This window comes from Peromyscus eremicus, chromosome 18 (assembly GCF_949786415.1).
Source record: "Peromyscus eremicus chromosome 18, PerEre_H2_v1, whole genome shotgun sequence".
NCBI lineage: Eukaryota > Metazoa > Chordata > Mammalia > Rodentia > Cricetidae > Peromyscus > Peromyscus eremicus.
In genome coordinates, this window is record NC_081434.1 from 32,402,239 (window position 1) to 32,410,144 (window position 7,906).

Sequence of the window (7,906 nt, forward strand, 5' to 3'; positions counted from 1 at the left end):
GTATGGGGTAGGGGTGGGAGGCACAAAGGTCTTTTTGCCCACAGATCACTAGGGAAACCAGGAACGCTCCTCAATGGAGGAGATAAAATACCTGTTTTCCCCACCCAGAAAGCTGGCAGTAGATATTGCTAGTGACCTGTGACCTCTTTGTTACCTGTGGTAGCAGACTTCACCCACCTTTTGCTATAGAGGTGGACCTCACCCATACCCACCAGAACGTTTATTCCAGATTCTCCCTCCCTAGCTCCCAGTTAATAGAACTCATCCTTAGTTGGGATGTCACAAGTACTTTATGGCCTGATGAGCTCTACGCTATCTCTGTCAGAGGCCACACTAGATTCTAGGCCAATTGGCTCTAGAACCCACCCTCTTGGTCACATGTACTTTGCAAAGGGGTTTCTAAGTAGTCCCACCTTAAGCTTTATTGTGCAACTGGATTTGGGATGATTGTTGCCTAGAAACCTGGAATGGGAATGATTGTTGCCTGGAAACTTTTCCCCAAATTGTACTGTGTTTAAATATGCTGACAATGAACTCCAACTTGGATCTGATCCAGGTTGATGGAGTCCATCTGAACTGAGTTTTCATTCTCACCTCTTCATGGATCGCTGCCCACATTGACACCTGCAGGGTCCCCCTCGTGAAAGGAATTGTAGTGAGATACTGAGATGCCATCCCTGGCCTCAGAAGGATTAGCTGTGACATGGAAGAGCACTTGGTATATTGGTCTATACTTTTGTCTACCTATCTATCCATCTATCCATCTATCCATCCATCCATCCATCCATCCATCCATTCATCAATCCATCCATCCATCCATCCATCCAACCATCCATCCATCCATCCATCCATCCATCCATCCATCTATCCATCCATCCATCCATCCATCCATCCATCCGTTACCCATCCACCTATCCACCCATTCTCGAGAGCCTTAAGCATACTAAATGGATATTCTCCCACTGAACTACATCCTCCTCTCTATTGTCATTAAGGAGCTGAGTCCACCAGAGAGTTTTTGATATAATTTAAAGGAACACACACACACACACAACTGGCAGATGAATAGGCGTTTGCAAAATAAGGGATAAGGGAGGGTATTTTAGATAAAATTACTGAAAATGTAAAAACCTAGAGGCAGGAAAGGGCCCAGCTTGCTTAAGAAACGTGGCTACCCTACTGAAAATAGACAGTCCCCATCACATCCCTTCTCTCTGACCTAAGAGCCCTTAAGCTGGGTATGGAAGTCCCTGAGTACATACTGTGGTGATATAGTGTGTATCAAATAAAGCTTGCCTGAGGATTAGAGGTCAGAGCCAGACACTAGATTAAACATCAAGGCCAGGCAGCGGTGGCACACACCTTTAATCCTAGCACTCGGGAGGCAGAGATCTTTCTGGATCTCTGTGAGTTCAAAACCACCCTGGACTACATGAGATTGATTCAGTCTAGGAGAGAAACAGAGCCAGGCAGTGGTGGCACACACCTTTAATCCCAGTACTTGGGAGTCTCATGCCTTTGCTATCAGTATTGGGGAAGCACACACACCTTTAATTTCAGCACTAGGAAGGTAGAGAAAGGCATATAAGGCATGAGGAGACAGGAACTAGAGCTCCTTTTTGGCTGAGGACTCGGAGGCTTTCAGTCAGAGGATTTGTAGAGATAGGATCTCACCTTCCGTTCGGCCTGAGGATTCGGTAGTGGTGAGAAGTTTCTCTAGTGGCTTGTTCCTTTGTCTCTCTAGTCTTTCAGCATTTACCCTAATATCTAGCTCCGGGTATTTATTATAAGACCAATTAGGATTCGTGCAACAACGTACTTGGTATTTTCAACAATAACAAGGGTAAGAGCCAAATGGAGAGCCTACATTTAAGTGCTGGGTAAGAAGGAGGAGAAGCTGTCTGAGATGGGTCTGCTCATGGGTCAGGTGGAGTCAGGATCTTGGGCTTTTTCTGCTGAGGCCATGGAAACCCCCTCCCACACCCCCTCCTGCCATGGGCTGGTTTGTTTAATCTACACAGTTTATTTCATGGCAAGGCAACCAGAGAGGGGTTGGCTTCAGGATCAAGAATATTTGTTTAATGCCTATTTTCTTGGGGCCCCTCTTTCATGCCTAAAGCTAAGTATATGCCTACCAAAGGCATGTGTGCCGTCACCTCTGGGTTTTCCGGAGACCGAGTAAATATGTGTTTATCAACTGGGTTTTATGTCTTTGGCTTCAGTTAGAAGCCATTCACGTATAGGAAGTGATGTTCTTGAGCCCCTTTCTATTCTTCATCAAATGAACTTGCAGTCTTAACATTGTAGATAACAGGGTCTCTCCCTAGAGGCCGAAGTCTAGCTGCAGTGATGTGGAGGCCCACAAAGGTTTCCTAATGAGATCTGAGCTTGCCTTTACCCAGCAGGGCTGCATTAGAGGATGGCTTGACCATGTGCATAGTTACCAGGTGATTGGAAGGGTTTGCACTTGGCTGTGCTAGGGGGAGGTCTTTGGCTCCACCCCTTGGCATTCCTATAAATAGCCCTTTAGAAGAGACAGAAGGGGCCGGTGGATAATGATCCAGGCCCTCCCAAGGCTATCCTGTGTTTCTATCTGCCTCTCTCCCCTCTATATTTCTATCTAAATCTCTTATTCCTCTCTCCTCAAGAGTTTCCTGAGGAAAAAGTGGGAGCTGGTCTCCCACACAGTGATGAAACCTTGTCCCTGTTCTATGACTTTTCCTAAGAAGACACTACACATGCCTACTCACCCCAGAGAGGCAACCCATGACAGACCAGATACCACCAAAGTCCAACTTGGTGGACCAGAGAGATTAATTGGGGTTACTTACAGGAGTGTGGGCAAAGGGTGACTTACAGGAGCAGAAATGACTCAAAGACAGCGCCCTCACCAAAGTCCATCCCAGCAAGGATGACAGCTCCCAAAACTGGGAACCCAGAGCACACTGAACAGCCTGCAGGCAGCTGAACAGGTTGGAGAATATGCTCTCCAGGTGCCTCAGTTGGTCTAAACCTCTTCCAGGAAGTTTGGCTGGTTTCTGCCTCTTCTAGGTGTGGGCTCAGGGTCTTCTTTGCAGCTTGGTTTATCTGGGAGTCGTCTTTGAAGCTCATCTCTGCTTATCTGAGGGGAACTCTCGGCTTTTATTGCTTTCTTTGGCAGGGAGGGACCTAGTGAATCTTGTCAGCTTCAGGAACTTCCTGAAGTTATTTGGGGTTGTTTACCTTCCTGCTTAAGGAGCTTCCTGGAAGGATGGAATGTTTCAATGTCAGAGGAAACTGGCACCCAACAGTCCCCAGAAAGAGGACTAATCCCACATGAAGGTATAGAGAAAAGACTCAGGATGCCTATAGAGAAACCAGTCCTGCCTATACCGCAACTGTAGATTTCCAGCCTCAGAGCTAGGAAGATAAAGATTTTGGGTTTTGGTACCAAGTCTGGGGGACTTGGCTATGGAAACCATAGAAAACCAATACAGTGAGCTGACAATGCATTCGAGTTTCAGCATCAAATAATAATAGTGTCACTATTTACTGAGCAGATTCTGTGAGTCAGGCATTGTGTAAATGCATCCCCCTCCATATTATCTCATTTAGTACCCATGAAACCCCCATGAGATGTGATGTTTGTTCCAATCTACCACGAGTATGCTGAGGCTCAGAGAGCCCAAGCTACCTCACTACTAACTGGTGGCATCGGACCTGGAATTGAGACCTGACCAGGGCCATTGTATCCTGTTACGAAGAAAATGGCACATCTCCCTTAGGACACTGGCAGCCCCTGTGTCAGAGAGCAGGGACTACTGAGCAGGGAGCTGGTTGGTGTTCAGTCCTACTTGCCTCCTTGGGCAAGCCTCCACCTTACCATGACCTCCTCTGTAGCCTAAGAACTTGATCATTATATTGGACCAGCTGGGGGTTGAGGTAGCCGGGATGGCGCAGAGAGGAAGGAGTATGTGGGCACATAGGGATTGTGAGTGCTGGGGTACAGACCCTATCTACACACAGTTGAGACATGGAGGCTCCTGATGGTCTTCAGGGGAACCATATGGTCTTCCTTCAGCCCTGTTCTGCTCACTGGCCCCAGCACACTCCAACACCTCCATTTTTTCAGTCACCAAGAAATCTAGTTTGCAGACCACACACCAGGATGACCCTACTGTCCTTTTTATTTCCATCCTTGTCATCCCTACCACTACCACCAAACCAAAGAGCCTAAGAAATGCCTCTCTGGCTATTTTATTTGAGTCCCAATTTGCATCTATGCCTTTCTTCACAATTAAAGCTCCATTTCGCTATAAAATTTGCAGCTTTCATGATGGAGGAAAGGGACCTTTGACACCGTAAATATTTAATCACCATTGAGAGGTCCAAGAAATGAGGAAATGGATGTTGCAGATTGGCTGGCTCTGAGAAGCATAGTATGGAAGCCTTGGGGTCGGGGAGTATCTTCTAAAATATGCCGTCTTTATAACTTAAGGTGGCTCACATTCCTACCACCTAAGAATGGTTGGAGCTATGAGGGAAGCGAGAGTATCCAATTTATCTCCTTACATATTAGTTGGTGCAGGCTAAGACAAGGTCTGGAGGTGAAGAAGTATGGAGATCTCTTCCTGATTCTGTTTTGGTGACAATGAATAGACATGAAATTTCCGGCCTCTATTGAGGTGACTGCTGGAGTTCAGACTTGGGGGAATGTCTGAAGAGGAAAAAAGCTGTCTGTTCGGTTTTGTGTCTTGTTTGAAAATACACTTCAAACATTCAGCAGTGTTTCAGAGATCATAACCGCCCTGTGCCCCCACCACCTCCTGAGTCCTTGGCCCCCGGTAGTCCCGGTTTACTTTTAAGGCACTTTTAGTTTTATGTTTTAACTGGAAAAAAAATAATAATCTTGCCCAGTAGGGCTTCCATTTGTTTCTATCAATGGGCTGAATTTAGTTTAGGAGAGTCTGTGCAAAGGGAATGACATGTACCTTTTCCTTCCCCCCTTGCCAGATCTGGAGGCACCAGCCATTTGGAAATAAAGGAGATACACTTTGCCTAGTCTCTCATGCTGGCCGCAACAGACAAACCAAATGTCCCTGCTGAAGTGCCATCCCAGATCTCTTCTGAGTCCTTCTTTGAAGTAGGTTGAATTTTTAGTTATATTTTGGCAGGAAGCAAATGACCCGAACAGAAGAAAAAGGGGGGGGGGAGGGTGATGGCTGAGGTATGAGCAGGGAGAGGGGGACATGCTAAGGCCAGTGCCAGCAGGAGGCACCACATGCCACAGGTATAAAAAGCAGAGTGTGGGGTACTGAGTAAGTCAGTGCTGGCACTGTCTGCAAAGCTCATGCTGCTTATTCCCCGGGTGTTGCCCTCCCTAGAAAACAGTACTATGGCCATTGCTAGAGAGAGGCCATCCCATGGAACCGGTGGCCTTGCAGAGGACATGGTCACAACATGAACAGATTGGCAGGGAGGGAGCTGGAGGACCAAGTATCTAGGTTTCATCCTAGCTCTCCACTCCTGGATAGCTCCCACGGGGCCTTCCATTGGCAGAATCCAATTAAACCCAAAAGGCAAAGTCTACGTCCACACACGCAGACTTCTGGTACAGAGCAGGATGGGAAAAGCAAGGATGATGGGGAGAACTGAAGCCTGGGCAGCAAAGATGGGCAAGAAGAAGTGAGTAGGAAGGATGAGAGAAGGGGAGGAATAGATGGGGCCCCAGGGAGGTACCCCGACCTGCAAACTCATGGTGCTCTGTACAGTAAACAGGCACTAGGTTTGGTGGTGACGGTTTTACAGTCACATCTCAGTAAATAATTTAGAAAGAGACAAAGGATCCAGGCATGGTGGCATGTGCCTGTAATCCTAACACTAGAGAGGTTAAGGCAGAGGGATTTCTAGTTCAAGGCTAGCGTAGGCTACACAGCAAGATGCCGTCTTGGAAAAACTAGAAGCCGGGCCACTGAAAAGATGGGTATTCATGCAGAAGACTAAGGTTTGGTTCCCAGAACCTACACAGTGGCTCACAACGGTCTGTTACTCCAGTTCCAAGGGATCCAGTGTCCTTTTCTGGCTTCTGCAGGCACTGGGTACAGACACCTATATACACACAGATAAACGCGTATAAAATACAACAAAAATCTCTTTTTGAGAAGGCCTGGGAGATGTCTCAGCCTGGGAAGTGCTTCCTGTACAAGTCTGAGGACCTGAGGTTTGGATCCCCAGGACCCATGTAAATACCGGATGTGATGGTGTAGGTCAAGTAGCCCCTGGACGACTGGGAGGGGAACACGTGGATCCCTGGGGCTCACCGGTCAGCCTGGATCAGTGAGCTCCAGGTTCTGTGAGCAACCATGTCTCAAAAGATAAGGTAGACAGCAACCGAGGAAGACACCAATATCGACCTCTGACCTTCATATGCATGCCCACACATGTGCACATTCACACCCCCTTCACCCCCCACTCCCCCCCCACCCACACACTAAAAAGGTGAAATTGACTAAAAGGGGGCAGAAGGGTAAGAAAAGTGTTCAGTCTTTACATTTGGGATTCTGTGCACGAGGCCGTTTGTGCTGGGGATGCTGGTGGAACCACCTTGTCCTCAGTACCTTCCCAGTGTGAATGAGGTGCTTCCCTTCTCTTCCCCAAGACCACAGGCCCAGCCACCCGACAGCCACTGCCCATCCCCAAGACCACACACGCCCAGCCCCACCCGACAGCCACTGCCCATCCCCAAGACCACACACGCCCAGCCACCCGACAGCCACTGCGCATGCTCAGAACTCATTCCACTCGCTTCCTCCCAGGCTTGGTAGCAATATTTTCTAGGGAGGGCAAGGGCAGGGGAATAAGCGGCACGGGCTTTGCAGACAGCGCCAGCCTGCTCACCACGAAGTCCGGCAACTTCATTGTCAGCCGTGAGCATCTCCCCCACCGGAATCTCGAGGAAGCGGAAGTACAAGTGACTGTGGAGTTATCTGCCTGTTAATCTTATCATCTGCCATTCATTTTAAGAGTTTGAGTTATTATTAATATGAAGGCCTGCTTTACGGCAGCTCTTCTCTTTGAATGAGTTTGTGCCAGGCTGCCAGTTATCAAGGGCCTCGGGGCCCAGGATTATGCTAACAGTGAGTCTCTGAGATGTGATGGTTAAACAGAGACAGGAAAGGATTCTCTCTCTCTCTCTCTCTCTGTCTCTCTCTCTGTCTCTCTCTGTCTCTCTCTCCCTCCCCTCCCTCCCTCCTTCTCTCTCTCTCTCTCTCTCTCTCTCTCTCTCTCTCTCTCTCTCTCTCTCTCTCTCTCTCTCTCTCTGTCTCCCTCCCTCTCCCTCTCTCTCTCTCTCTCTCTCTCTCTCTCTCTCTCTCTCTCTCTCTCTCTCTCTCTTCCTCTCTTCCTGAGACAGGGTTTCTCTTTGTAACAGCTCTGGCTGTCCTGGAACTCACTCTGTACACCAGGTTGGCCTTGAACTCAGAGATCTACCTGCCTCTGCCCCCTGAGTGCTGGGATTAAAGGTGTGCGCCCCCCACTTCCCAGCAAAGGGTGTTTTTTGTTTGTTTGTTTTTGTTTTTCTTTTAAAGAGGGATCAGTATTTTGTATCTACTTTGATAACCTTTTGGTGCTTCATTTCAAAGGAACTGTAAGAAAAAATACAAGCAAGGATATCCACAAATTTCAAAATAATCTAAAAAGAGCTTAATTTTAAGAGACAGCCCAAGTCACAGACGTGTCCCAAACCTGAAGATGCAATTAGTTGATGAGTTTGCCTACTTCCTGCAGATCTAGGAAACACCATGGTAACTGATGACTTCACTGTATTTCGCTGTCAGTCAGGGATGGCCTTAGATTCTTCACCACGGACAGGTTCGGTGGATGTTGAAAGAAATGTCATGATGCTGAGTATGTGACCTGGTTAGCTTCC